This window comes from Myxocyprinus asiaticus, chromosome 35 (assembly GCF_019703515.2).
Source record: "Myxocyprinus asiaticus isolate MX2 ecotype Aquarium Trade chromosome 35, UBuf_Myxa_2, whole genome shotgun sequence".
NCBI lineage: Eukaryota > Metazoa > Chordata > Actinopteri > Cypriniformes > Catostomidae > Myxocyprinus > Myxocyprinus asiaticus.
The window spans coordinates 14049920-14065533 of record NC_059378.1 but is presented as its reverse complement, the minus strand read 5'-3'; the positions used below and the strand labels follow the sequence as shown (position 1 = coordinate 14065533).

The window sequence follows — 15614 nt, the reverse complement described above, 5'->3', positions numbered from 1 at the left end:
TGTTTGTTTGTTTAATTTGTTGAATGGAATCAATAAAAATTGTTAATACCAACAAGAAATGCATCTTTCTCCACAGGAAGCTGAAAAAATTGGGAGGATATGGGGTGGGCATGCTTTCTTTAGTGCTGGCTTGAGTAAGAGCAGGGGAGTCATTACGCTGATAAGTAAACACCTACAATTCAAATGTCTCAAACAGATTAAAGATAAATTAGGAAGAGTCATTATTATTTTAGCTGAAATTCAGGGGCAAAGTCTTATTTTGGTTAATATTTATGCATCTGATGATCAGGGAATTTTTTATAGATCTTGAAGGGATGTTGCAAGCCACTGGCACCCCTCATGATATAATATTGGGAGGAGACTTCTGATGGACTCAGTCTTTGATCATAGTGACGCAAAAGTGTGCAAGCCCCCTAGAGCAATATTGACGCTTCACAGGATGTGTAAAAATCTCAGTCTTACAGATATGTAGAGACTTTTGAACCCATCTGGGAGGGACTATGCATTTTTTTTTTCATCAGTCCATAAGATTTATTCTAGAATTATATATATATATATATATATATATATATATATATATATATATATATATATATATATTTTTTTTTTTTTTTTTTAATTTATACCGTATTTCTAAATCCCTCATTCCATCTGTTGTTGATTGCTCAATTAAAAACATTTTAGTCTCAGATCACACCCTGGTGTGTTTAGAGGTGTTGCCACATATGAAGAAAAGGAAATCATATAGTTGGTGCTTTAATGCATCCCTTTTGCAAAATTCTGAATTCCAACAAATGTTAAAGGCTGAAATCAGTGTCTATATGGAGACCAACTGGTCCTCAGTATCCTCTGTGGGCATGGCTTGGGAGGCACTTAAGATGGTTCTTAGGGGCCGGATCATACAGTATGCTGCATTCGCCAAAATATCCAGAGCACAAGAACTCGTGGAATTGGAAGGGAATATTAAACGTGCCTAGGCAGAGCTGAAACACCGAATGTAATCTTATGGCTTCAGAGAATTGACCCGATTGAAATACAGATATAATACTATTTTGTCATGGAAGGTGGAGTTTTGGCTATTCAGAGCAAGACAGTCATACTTTGAGTCAGGGGACAAAGCAGGGAAGCTTCTGGCTAGATATATAATACAGAGAGAGCTTTTTCTACCATTCCCTCAGTGAAATCTGCTGGTGGTGAAATATTTACCTTGGCCACTGATATTAATAGTGCTTTTAAAGAATTCTATCTTCATCTTTATAGTTCCACATCTTTGTCTACTGAAGAGGATATTAGAAACTTTGTGGAACCATTACAACTTCCTAAACTGTCAGCTGAGCAAAAAAATTCTCTTGATTCTGAGATAAACTTGGAGGAGCTTGGCGAGGTAATTAAGGCCTTGCCTACAGGCAAGCCTCTGGGGCCAGATGGCTTTGCTGCTGAATTTTTTAGATCTTATGCTACAGAACTGGCTCCACTTTTGCAAGAAGTTTATACGGAATCATTAAAGAATGGAAAGCTTCCGCCAACCATGGCGCAAGCCCGGATCAGTCTGATTCTTAAAAAGGACAAAGATCCAAGTGAGTGTAACAGTTACCATCCAATTTCCCTGACCAGCTAGATGTTAAAATATTGTCAAACATTTTGGCTAAATGATTGAGTAAAGTTATGACATCTCTTATAGATCAGGTGGGGTTTATTCAGGGCCATAACTCTTCTGATAACATTAGGCGTTTCATTAATATCGTGGGCAGTGGCAAACGATCAGACTCTGGTCGCTGCTATCTCGCTTGATGCCGAAAAAGCAGTTGATAGTGGTAGAATGGGATTATCTTTTTAAGATTTTGGAAATGTACGGGTTCGGGAATACTTTTATTGGGTGGATTAAGTTACTTCATAGACACCCGGTAGCGGCGGTTCAAACAAATGGATTAATTTCAGATTATTTTACTCTGAATAGGGGCACCCGGCAGGGTTGCCCTCTTTCCACATTCTTGTTCTGTCTTGCCCTGGAACCATTAGCAGCAGCGAAAAGAAAGGAGGATGATTTTCCAGGGGTGGTGACAGGAGGTGTGGCGCATAAGCTTTTGCTTTATGCAAATGATATTTATTATTTGTCTCTGACCCTACTAGATCTATACCTTGCCTCTACAGAATTATGTTTTATTAATCCCCTTTTTCTCCCAATTTGGAATGCCCAATTCCCACTACTTAGTAGGTCCTCGTGGTGGCGCGGTTACCTCAATCCGTGTGGCGGAGGACAAGTCTCAGTTGCCTCTGCTTCTGAGACAGTCTTATCACGTAGCTTGTTGTGCATGACACCGCGGAGGCTCACAGCACTGGACACACATGCTATTCCCACAATCCACGCACAACTTACCACGAGCCCCACCGAGAGCGAGAACCCCTAATCGCGACCATGAGGAGGTTACCCCATGTGACTCTACCCTCCCTAGCAACTGGGGCAGTTTGGTTGCTTAGGAGACCTGGACCTCCACAGAATTATTAATTCCTTTTCTAAGTTCTAAGTTTGATCAGTTCCTTGGTTTAAGAATGTTTGTTATAGCACATACTTTGCACTGGAAAATGATAGTTTGGTGTGTCCTCATTGTCCTGATGTTCATGCGTTCAAACTTTGGATATTGCACTCACCAGATACAGGTCAGTTTGTTATAATGGGTCACACTGAAAAATGTATTGGCTCATATCTGCCAAATCATATCTTTTCATAAATTTGTGTTAGGAGATTTTTAGATGATGCACATATACAAAAACTATCCCCCTTCATGTACTCTTTCAGTTAAGTGACACTTCAATTCTGATTTACTGCATTGTACTACACATACACTGGATAAAATGCCAATGGTATAGTCATGTGTAGAAACTCACTGTGTGTATGAATGTGTTTATGTACTCCGTTGGCTCGGCAATCTATTTTAAATCTATTTAATGTATGTGTTGTGACCTTTACCTGTTCTGAAAAGAAAAAAAATAAGATTATTTTGGAGCTTTCACTATAAGTATCAATTGTAAAACATTAAAAAAAGAGAAATTTTATACAAGATCGTTTTCTATCACAAAGAAGACAAGTTTCTGCATTTTGGCACCAGTCCTGTAGACTCTAAACTTAATGAAACACAGGTGAAAACAACAAGCTAGATGATGAACTTACATTTGATTGGTTATGCCACACCATCCAATTCAAATGTCAGTATAAATAATGCAGTGTGTGCATCAATTAACTTTTGTGGTTTATTATTTTATAATTGTGAATTTATTCTTGTGTATGTAACAACTTGACTGTACTCTTCACAATGGTGAAGTTGACAACACTGAGCTCTTTAATAATTGGTCTTGAAGCATTTTTGGATGTGGATGTTCTTTCTGGAGTCATCTTGGATAAAACAGTCAGTTATGGCAATTGGCAATGGTGCCCAAGGTACAATGCTTGATACAAAGAAGACACTTGACATGAGACCCAAGAGAATTATATTTTGCATATTGGTCTAATGAACAAGATGAAATTGAGATGCAAGTTTACATTTGACTAAATGGATGATTTGTCTAACTTGAGCAAGATTCTACCTCACTAAGACCAAGTTGAAACAAATTATTCTTTCCATGCACTGTGGTGATGATGCTAAGACCCTGCATGTTCTGGGACCATGAACGGCAAACTTAATGGTTGATAGAGGTGACCGAACATTATGCTGCTTAACGCTGAACTTTCTCCATAGCCCTCGAACAACCTGAGCAGTATTTTTAAATGTGACCTTGCTCTCTAACTTTGTGTGTGTGTGTGTGTTTTTTTGTTTGTTTTTTTTTTTGCACCTTCTGCTCAGGAGAGGGGTCTCCAGTGCCTTTTGTCTGAGATACCAGCCAACTGTGCTTTTTCTGTTTAGCGGGTATGCCGAGATGTCTCATTTGTTGCTCCATACTTTGGCTGTAATGCCAGACAACCGGTTAGTGACGCAGTGTCAAAAGCACACTGTGGCTTGGCTCCAACCATCTCTGACAGGGAAGTTATGTTCTGCCACTGATTTATAATGGGGGCACCTATGCAGATGTCTTGCCATGTGACTCAACCCCTCCCTACGGTTTCATGCCCCCACCCCCCCCTTCTCCAAGCAAGTGCAAATACTGTTGAAATTAAAGGGGAAGACACTTGATTCTTGAGTGGGTTTAAGTCCATCTTTAATCCCTCTTTCCACTTTAGCTGATGGCTCTTGGTAGCCTCTGCTTCTAACATTCTAAATAGGGGATCACTTTGGACACTACAAGTGGGGCACTGGTTATCACTGCATTGTTCAGAGGAAGCTGTTGGGGAAATGAAGGTAACCTCACTCAGTTGAGAGCCCTCTGTCTGCATTTCTGAATTCAGTTGCATCATGTATGACTAATTTATTAATGTTTGTCTTCCTCCTCCCATGATGCTGACAGGCACCACCTCATACTTTATGGTGACCAGGAATTGACTTGTCCTTTTTGACAATGCCCCCCTGCCATTTTACCCTTTCCCACTTGGGAAACCCATGGGGACTTTTTCCACATTTCCATCCAGAACCTGTGGCTATTACCCAAGCCCTCCCACTACTTGCAGTCTGAAGTCTGTGCCTTGTCTTGCAGGTCTCACAAACACCAGCTTAACTCAAGATAAGTGTGGATGTGTACAAAGATTATGAGGATCTTCACCCCCCCTTTAGGTTCATGAGTAAGCCTAAAAGCTTCATGAGACTCCCTAGTTTGTCTGGTTTACAATGGTTGAGCACAAATGATAAGACAAGAGACAAAATTTGTTCATTTGTTCAAAACGGATCATTGTTGGTCTGTATTTTATGAAGACATTTAAAGGCTTCTGTGTACAAACTCAAAAGGCATGTTCATTCCCTGACCAAAAAGAATCTTAAGTCTAAACTGGTCTCCCAGCCAGGCCAAGATTTCCTCCACTGGTTTTTCTGGAAGGACAATTGTCTCCCAGCCTGACCAGCTGAAATGGGTTTAGGGCACATCTCAGACCAGCTTAGGCTGGTTTTAAATGGGATTTTCAGTAGGGTATTTTACCAAAATGATCAAATTCGTGTTCAAATGTGTTTAGTTTTAATGACTCGGCAAGTAAATGAATGTGAATCGGCAAGTAAAAATGTGGTTGGAGCGTTTTGCCAATTATTGACCAAGTTCTGTTTTTGTGGTCAATCCGTCATATCGTGCCAGGAGCATTATGACGACTAACTGCTGCTTTTCCCCTCACGCGTAGTGTACGCGCCGCTGACGTCACCGTGGGAGTGTTCCAACAGGAGAAATTGGACATCAGCACAAATCTCTCTCAGCGCTCGTGTAAGTTGCAATTACTAAATGCTTATGGTTTTTGCCTTCAATACATTTAGAACGCTATTCGTAGTAACACGAAGCCGCCGCGATATGCTCCAGTTTAGATTGCGGAGCTGGGCACAGTCGGTCAATTTGTTGTCTGAGCTGTTCGCGAGCTAGTCGGTTTTAGCCTGTGACGTTAGCAGACTAGCCGCGCGCTGGTCGCCTGGAGCTGGAGCACGCCGCGAGATCAGGTGCAGCAGGTCAGACATCACCAAAACCTTAATTTACACCAATACATCTTATTGCTTCCCGCTCATATACCCAAAGATCCACTGTTTTGTGTGGATGTTGGTCATGTAAGATCCATTTGTATTGCGTGGTGCAACCCAAACGTGCTTACTCGCTTGATCAGATGCTGATGATGTTGGGTGTCTGTTTATGTCACTTTGACAGACATTAAGATACAGCTTGTAATGTAACTTCCAACCGGTTTTTAAACATTGGTCTTTCTTCCTTCCGCTTGAGTACTTTTTAAATGCAATGTTTCCGATGTTTTTACACCAGTTTTGGCTGATGGTTGTTTGTAGTGGTGCGTTTTATCGACCATTTAATTATTAACCTGGGTTGGGCGTAAACTGTCCATTTACCAGCTAGCCGGGCAGCTAACTCTGCTAGCGACCGCATCAACGGGCAGTTCCGGTAAATTATCGGATTAATTTAGCCCTCTGGGCTCTTCTGTTGGTCTCCCAAAATCAAGTGTGGTTTGTATTAATTCTCAATGTTACATGTCATTCTGAAATCTGTCAGTGACAGTTCGAGTTATATTCTCAAGCCGAGAGAGGTCCGTCTCAGTTAGCTTTAAACATTTAGCCAGTCATGTTTATTAGCTTTTGATCATTTGTTTAATTTTAAGCACTCGTTATTTTGGTTTTGAGCATCTGGGTCTGTGTGACCCGCAGATAGAGTGCGTGTAACCCAAACCAACCCATTCAGTTTCAATATCACATTAGTCCACAGTCATATTTAATGTCTTGTTTTTGCGTGTGTGTGGTTTTTATTATTTATAATATGGTTTCAGCGCGTAAGTTTCATACTTGGTTGTGGGACAGTAAGTAGTTCCATTACTCAATTAAATTCTGGTAATATTTGTGAATCCTATTCTAATATACGAGTTCATTGGGCAAAGATTCTGTGTCACTGGACAAGCCAGTATTTCCTCAAACCGTATCTAGAAATCAATTATTGTTGGTCTGTCTTTACGTCACTCCAGGGGCCGGTTGCACCAGCTGTGCGTAAGTTAAAACTTGGCCTAGTTGTGGCGAAAATGGCGTATTTACGCACTACTAAATATTTGAGCGTTGCACCATTAAACTTTGGTAGGACGTAACCCTACGTATAAACTAAATATATTCGTTACGCCTGGTCGGAGGCTTCCGTATGGAATAAAAAAGCAGACTGATATTTTGACATCAATGAGCTCATGTTTTGCGTGACAGGCATCAATCCTTTCAACATACATTGATGTTGACATACGAGAGAGAGAGAGAGGAAAAAAAAAAAAGTACTTTTAGGCGGCTCTTCAGCATGAAACCGATCGTTTCAACACATTCTATATATATATATATATATATATATATGATATTAAAATGAATAAATGTCTGTTGTATTAGTATTTATCACCCCTCATTTATTTTAGATACAGTTCCTATAACATTGTTATTTACACTGGGCAAATATACTATTTATCAAATCTACTTTTATTACATATCATTTTAATGTGGATTTAATTTATTACAGCTGACAGTTACGTGAACAAACAAGGTTTGAACATCAACCATATCAAGATCAAATTTAAGTTCATAGCTTTTTAACAGTTGTGTACAAATTTGAAGGCTGCTTATTGGATAAATACGGGTAAACGTCATTATGCGACTACGCATCACTTTACGAAAAGCTTACGACCTACTAGTTAAGTCTTGTTTTAAGAACAGGTGGTGCAACCAAATTAAGCACTGACTTGGTTACAAACTAACTAGTCACTAAGTCCTTAGTCTGAACATTACGTCCTAACTTACGTGAGAACATATGCACATCTGGTGCAACCCTACCCTGGTCCATTCACTCCTCTACTACCAATCTTTTTTTTTTTTTTTTTTCAGAATTTTATTTCTCGCATTTTACTGCCGATGTCTCAGATAAAGTCAATACTGAATCACTGGTTGAAGGTGTGGTGTGTTGTGTGTTTTTATTTATTTATTTATTTATTTATTTTTTATATATATAATATAATTATATATGGATGGGGTTTTGTACAAATCCCTATTTTTAAAAAAAAATAAATTATTATTATTATTGATTCATATATTAAACAAAGAACAGCAAAACATTTACAAACAGAATCTGTACTTAACCCACTGGTTGAAGCTTTTGATAAATCTTGTACTTTCATTCTTGATAATATCGCTCATGCTCAAGCCAAGGAGAGTTAAGGGAGTTTCACAGCCTTGGCAAAATGACGTCACCCGTGCGCTCAGACAAGAGCGCAGAAAAGCGGAGCGCGTGTGGAAAAGAGACAAGCTTCAGGTCTCTTTTGACATCTTAAAGATGTCTTTAACAAACTATCAACGAGCTGTGTAAGAAGCAAAAGCTGAGTTTTTCTCTAAAGTGATATCTGATAATGCAAATCAACCAAAAGTATTGTTTAATATCCATTCTGTTTGGAACCCTGAGTTTTTTAAAAAAAAATTTTTTTTAACAAAAACATATTAAAGGTGCTATTGTACCTTCGCAAGTGGATCAACCACTAATACCTTCCCCGTCCAGCTCCCTTACTCGCTTTGAACCATTTTCATCAGAACTGGTTAGCAGATGTAGTTTCCAAGATGAAGTGTTCCAGTTACAAGCTGGATATTCTATCTTCGCGACTTTTTAAAGACGTGTTTACAACTATTAGTTCTAGTGTGACCGTGATAGTTAACAGCTTCTTAGCTAATGGAGTTGTTCTAAGCATGCAATTCTATATCCTTTTGTTAAAGGAATAGTTCACCCAAAAATTAAAATTTGCTGATAATTTACTCACCCTCAGGCCATCCAAGATGTATCTGAGTTTCTTTCCTCATCAAAACAAAATTTAAGACTTTTAGGATTTCATTTCAGGCCTCCTCCTCTAAACAATGCAAGTGAATGTACTCCATTTTTTTTTTGACAGTCCAAAATGCATATTTAGGGTGCATCAAAATAATCCACATGACTCCAGTCGACAAAAAGTTCTTCTGAATGCAAACGATTGATTATTTTGAGAAAACAATACTTTTTAACTACAAATGTTCGCTTCCGTACATCTGTGACGTGCGTTCATGAGAGGGATGACGTAAGCTCATTGGTAAGGTCACACGTCACGTGGGGGAGGAGTCAGGAAGCACGTCGTTGTTTAAATTATTATTATTTTTTTTTAAATTATTTAGAAGTGATTTTATATTGTTTTTGACTGTTTTGGTTTGTGAACGGCACAAGTTTCTCTTGTAAACAATGACACGCTTCCTGACTCCACGTGATGCGTGACCTTACCAACAAGCTTAAGTCATCCCTCTCATGAGCGCACGTCACAGATGTACGGAAGCGAACATTTGTAGTTAAAAAGTATTGTTTTGTTTCTCAAAATAATCAATCGTTTGCGTTCAGAAGAACTTTATTTGTCGACTGGAGTCGTATGAATTATTCTGATGCACCCTAAATATGCATTTTGGACCATCCAAAAAATGGAGTACATTCACTTGCATTGCTTAGAGGAGGAGGCCTGAAATGAAATCCTAAAAGTCTTAAATTCTGTTTTGATGAAGAAAGAAACTCAGATACATCTTGGATGGCCTGAGGGTGAGTAAATTCAGCAAATTTTAATTTTTGGGTGAACTATTCCTTTTAAATGCCTTCTTTGGATCCGGCAACATGATAATTATAGACCAATCTGTAAAATCTTAGAGTTGTCTATTCGCTGCTTTACTCCTGTCTAAATGCATTTTAGATACATTTCAGTCTGGCTTCAGACCCTTGCACAGCACTGAATCTGCATTGCTCAATGTTGCTAATGATATTTTGCTCTCCATGGATTCAAGCTTGCATGTTGTCTTAGTCTTATTAGATCTTAGTGTTGCATTCGACACTATCAACCATAGCATTCTTAATCGTATCGAGTGTGGGGTTTGCATCCAGGGTATGGCCCTCCAGTGGTTTGCCTGCTATCTAAAATAGGGTGTTTTCTGTAAATGTAGGGAATTTCTCTCCTGCATCAGCTCATTTACAATGTGACGTCCCGCAAGGGTTGATTTTTAGGACCCTGTGATGAGGAGGAGGGCTAATCGGGCTAATCAGCCGAGGAGAGGGATAAATGCAGCCGGATGCGGCAGTTCAGAAGAGAGAGAGCCACACGCAGCTGCCGTGTGTGCACTCGTATCTTTTTGTTTAAATATTACTTTGACTGTTCAGCCGGTTCCTTGCCCATTTTAAACCCTGTTACATTGGTCCTGGGTTTCGGCACTAATGTAACTGGGTTAAAATGGGAAAGGAGGCGGCGGGAACTGGCTGGACAGTCAAAGTAATATTTAATTTAAACAAAGACACAAATGCACACGGCAGCTGCTTGTGCAGGGCTCGACAATAAGGACTGCCCGATGGCCCGGGGCCAGTGTGAGAGAGATTTGGGCCAGTTGCTAGAACTGTCACTTGCCCGATCGGGCCAGTGCTGCATTTATAACATTAGTGCAATGAAACAAGCGAGAGAGCACAAATTACATGGCGCGAACTAAGTCTTCTAACCGAGGAGCGAGCACGAGTATATTTATCTCGCAAATACGCACAAATGCATAATATATTGGACGTGCCAAGGCACAGTCGCGTGCAGATGCAGAGCGCACTCTCCTAGCACTGTCCTCGCTCTTTTTCCAAGTGTCTTAGCAGCAGCTATAACCAATGTGAAGAAAATAGAAGAAAAAACACTGAGTTTCGTAGCGGGATTGCACGTCTTGTGCAGCATTTTAAATTTCCCTGCACATTCCGTGTTCACAGTGCGCAAAATCCCCACGTTTGTCGTTTTTACATGTTGGTGAAAAGCAGTAATCCGCACATTGGAACACAAAAAATCAACAGTTTCATTCTATAGGACTGAAAATCTATGTCTCTCCATGCATATGTCTCATCTCTCTCCAAGCAGCATAGACTGTTTAACATGCTTGTGCTCTCAATAAGGCACAGAGCGCTAGTTTTATTCCCACTGTAAAAAAAAAAATGCACATTTTCTCATTAATTTGCCTTTAGAGATGAAGCGCCGAATGAAATGTAATAAAATTTGTTAAACCCCAGTTATACACGTGCCTGGAAATCACAAGCTGCTCAGTATCCAAAATGTAAGTATAGATTTTATTAGGTTAGTTTCAAAATGTAATCATTAATTCGATATTATAATGGCGTTTGATATGAAAAGAAGCAAGAGCACTATGGCTATTAGGCTATTATTATCAGAGCTGTTCAGCTGCAGGGTGAAGATGAATATTCAAAACAGTCTGCTTCTTATCATCCTCATGAAACACTAGTTTCATTTCTGGACCATACAGGTATTTTTGTTTTTGTGCATCAGTCTGTGTTGCTCTTGTAGGTTGTCTGATTTCATGTTATATACACATTAATTCACAGATTAGGTCTAATATCTCCCTAAATGTATATTACACATCCCAACCGATTTGGTAGCAAGTCTCTTTTCAGGGATTCATATGTTTATTACATTCAGCCAATAATCACATCTTTAACTCAGTGACTAAATCTATGATCCTGTGTGTGAATACACTACACATGGGCAAAAGTTGCATGACCGCATGACTAAACGGGTGACCGAAAGCCCATCATCTCCTCCACAGAATTCTTTGCTTTGAAAAATCATGTGTAAATGGCAGGACAGCTGAGGTTAATATGATGTATTTATGAATTTATATCTGTAAAGCGCTTATGTGGGATTGCATAAGCCATAAATCATATCTTGCAAATTATAAATGTGATTCAGTTTGGGGGGCATTGTCTTAAAAACATAATATATGTAAAAAATATTTATCTTTGGATACATTTTTAAATCCATGATGGTAAAAACAGCTATTTATCATTTTTGTGTTGGGGCCAGTAAAAATCTGAAGCACTGGCCCAACTGGGCCAGTAGAAAAAATCCTTAGCGTTGAGCCCTGTTGTGGCTCTCTCTCTCCCCCGAACGGCTGCATTTATCCCTCTCCTCAGCTGATTAGCCTGATTAGGGGCTGGGTGCGCATAGGCCCCGCCCTCCTCCTCACACTCCCTTATTATTTTCTTTGTATATGCTTCCTCTAAGCTCTATATTCCAAAGTACAGCATATCCTATCACTTATGCTGATGATTCCCAATTTTACTTACCAGTGAGCTTAGACAAGAAGTGTTCATTTGAAAACATCCAGAATTGCTTCGAAGATATTAAACATTGGCTGGCAAACATTAAACGAGGTAAAACTGAAGTTCTGATTTTAGGTACCCCCATGTCCTCCTTACCTGGGATGGCCGCCGTGTTAGGTCCTATGTTGTCGAAAGATCGTGTAAGAATTCTTGGAGTGATTTTAGATTCATCATTACTTTTAATAAACAAATTAGAGCTGTTCTCAAGGATATCTTTTTCCACCTGAGATCGATCGCTGAAGTCAAACATTTCCTTTCCAGCAAAGACCTGGAAATTGTGATCCACTCACTAATTTCATCAAGGTTAGATTATTGTAACTCATTGTACATTGGCCTCCCTCAATCAGTGTTATCCCGCCTAAGATGGCTCAAAATGCTGCAGCTAGGCTTTTGACAGGTCAAGAAAGAGGGATCACATTACCCCTATATTAGCATCTCTACACTGGCTTCCCATTAAATTCAGGGTCTATTTTAAAATTCTGTTTGATTATAAGTCACTATCTGGTCTCATGCCCAAATACATTAGTGATCTTCTCGTCCCTTACTCCCCCACCAGAGCACTCGGGTCTTCTAATCATGTTCCACATTGTTGCTATACATCCAAGGGTGATCGTGCTTTCTCTGTGGTAGGTCCTAAACTAATGGTCTCCCTTACCATGTGAGGTCAGCTTCTTCAATAGCCATTTTTAAACCTCTTTGAAAATGTATTTTCTTAGCATTTGAATAGGACTTTTAATATGTTAAATTAAGTAAATACTTATTTAAAATAATATTTGTGTGTTTTTGCGTGTGTGTGTATGTGTGTGTGTAATATATATATATATATATAACTCTGTCGTTGTTTTAATTGATTTGTAAAGTGCTTTGGGTCAACTTCTGTTTTTAAATGTGCTATATAAATAAAGGTTGACTTGATTTGACTTGGTGTTTTACCACTCAAGTGGTGTAAGCTATGGCCAAAAGAGGCTTTTGAGCACACTCAGGATAAGGAGGGTTACTTATGTAATGTATACGGTATTACTCAATGTCAGCAATCTAAATACTTTGGATTACTACTTTAGCATTGGCAATTATTATTCACTTGATTTGACTAAAAACTGGTTAATAACAAGTGAAGAAAAATCTACCAGTACCCTACAGTAAGACAAAATACACTTGCTTAAACACATTCTCTGAAAAAAGCCTAAATATCTTCTGCAGTGTTGCTTCTAAAACAAAGCAAATTTACCTTGTTTTAACAACTGCGTGAAATTAAAATCGACCCTATTTATTTTATTGTATATAAATGATCTTGTGAACGATTCATCCATGTATATTTGCCATTTAATAGTTTTTGACCTCAATCTTTAATCAGAATGTCATAACTTGCTCTTCTGGTGATTTATGACTGACTCTTCTCTGCTGATGTATGCAAGGGTTAGTCCGTTAAAACTAGAGATGGGACGATATGGTTCTCACGATTCTGTTTGATATATGATACGAGGTTCACGATTTGATATCTCGATTTGATAACACTCATTACAGAATTTATTATCTGAAAATGTCTGAGCAAAATACACTCATCAAAATAAAGTTCTTTAATGCACAATATAAATGCTCAAAGTTTAAATGAGTTGCTCATATACCTTTCTCCATAAGAAAAGATCACACACAAATGAGCTTTAAAAAATAGTGGGCTACATTCAAGCTGATCAGGTGCAGAACAAGGAATAGAACCAAATGGAACCTGTCCTAAAAAAAGTATGTGAGTGAAAATTTCATTTTTTAAATTTTTGTCATCACATTTTAACTTTGTAAAAATACCATTTCTACATTAATTTTATCATGAAATTGTGTGTGTGTAATATATATAATATAATAATGATGAGCTATCACTGTCTGAAATAATGTGTACAATTTATAAGGAAACATTGAGTGTAGATTAATTTGTATAATAATGCTAAAAAGGTTTCTGTCACTTTAAGAGATGAACAAGCAAATTGCAGTGTTCCAGTTCAGCAAACATCAAGAATCTCTCGTTTTCTTTGCTGTGTGAGATTAAAAGTAATATTTCTTTTTACTTTTTTTATCTGACTGTAAAGAACAGAAAGGATATTGAGACACATTCAATGAAAATGGAGTACGCCTCATCTTTGGACATACATTAGGAAACGATCCATTTATTCAAGCACTTTTCTTCAAAACAAGGTGATTTTCCAGGTATTCCAGTACAAAAATTTCTGAAAGCTAAATTCAAGCACTTTAAGCACTTCAAGGAACTTGTTACCTCTTTTAACAGTGTAGTAAAAATCGCAGCAGTGGTAAAATCAAGCAATAGAGCGATTATGTTTGACGGGTCATTTCATTTATGCTCACATGGACCGAAAACAGTGTTGCAAATTTTAAAATATCGAGTTACGCCACAATGTGGTTCGTCATTTTTTTTGGTTTGCGGTATATCGAAATTCGATATATTGTCCCATCCCTAGTTTAAACCCTGCCCCTTCTAGAGTCATGTAAACCAACTTGGTATCAAAGCAGCTAATACAGCTATGAAAAGGTGTATTTTTGGTGGTTTCCTACATAAAATTTCTGTTCCTTTCCCCAAACTACCTTGGTTACGGGCCTGTTGGATTACATTTAAATTTCAGAGGAGGAATAACGGCAAATTTTGTGATTGTGTTCGAGACATTTCACACCTGAATGCTTCCAGAGGTCCTCACTACTGAAAACAACGTGGGTTGGATGCGTCTGATGTTTATATTTTTATGCAAGTAGTTCAGGAAGTGCAGCACAAGTGTAAATTTTTCCCTTTTATATTTAGTGGATTGTGATTCAAAACGTTGAGAAATTCCATCTTATACTCCAGGGTTCGGCAGCCTTTTTGACATGGAGTGCCATTTTTTTTTTATTTTCCTGGTCAGTGGCTGTGCCGATGCAAAGTGTGCAGTGCTGGGGGGGCCGCCACTGAAAATTGTGTCGCAGTCCATTTAATGTAGACTTCAAGCTGCTTTTTTTTTTTTTTTTTTAAACGAGAACAGAACAAACATTCTTATCAGGAGTATGTTGTTTTTTTTATTTTTTTTTTTATTTTTTTTTATTTATTTTTTTTGCAGAACATATTTGCCTCAAAGATTTCACAAGAGAGAAAAAATGATCTTCTTGAAAATAGGATTTTCTTGACAGAAATTTAATTCATGCCCAACCCGTTCTCATTCCCTAAGTGTCCAAATTTGACGCTTGTGCAGAAGCTGTCCGCGTCTGCATGATGATGCCAGAGGTGCCCCATATTTTTCAACGAGAACTTTGTCGTTAGTTATCAGTCTTTAAATATTATTTTGTGTGCTTAACCTCAATGTTTTATAATGCTTAAATATATTAGTGTGATTATTACATTATACAATCATATATAATATTTTAGATCCCCTAACCCAACCCCATTTCCTTTTCTCCCCAATTTGGAATGCCCAATTCCCAATGCGTTCTAAGTCCTCGTAGTGGCGTAGTGACTCTCCTCAATCCAGGTGGCGGAGGACGAATCTCAGTTGCCTCCGCATCTGAGACTGTCAATCCACGCATCTTATCACGCAGCTTGTTGTGCGCATTACCGCGGAGACACAGTGCGTGTGGAGGCTTCACGCTATTCTCTGCAGCATCCACGCACAACTCGCCACGAGCCCCACCGAGAGCGAACCACATTATGGCGACCACGAGGAGGTTACCCCATGTGACTTTACCCTCCCTAGCAACTGGGCCAATTTGGTTGCTTAGGAGACCTGGCAGGAGTCAATCAGCACGTCCTGGATTCGAACTTGCGACTCACAACTTCAGCAGATCCAGCGTCTTGTGGAGCGCTCATAAATCTT

The 15614-nt window shown here is 38.8% G+C and overlaps 1 protein-coding gene across 4 annotated transcripts in view; it reads left to right on the top strand.

The window, feature by feature from the left end:
* The first annotated feature begins 5256 nt into the window (after nucleotides 1-5256).
* LOC127426273 (transmembrane and coiled-coil domains protein 1-like) overlaps nucleotides 5257-15614 on the top strand; it is a 41474-nt gene continuing 31116 nt past the window's right edge. For 3 of the 4 annotated variants that reach the window (XM_051672966.1, XM_051672965.1, XM_051672963.1), the window contains exon 1: nucleotides 5257-5331. The gene's annotated coding sequence lies outside the window, so the exon portion shown is untranslated. The other variant, XM_051672964.1, reaches the window with a different exon arrangement.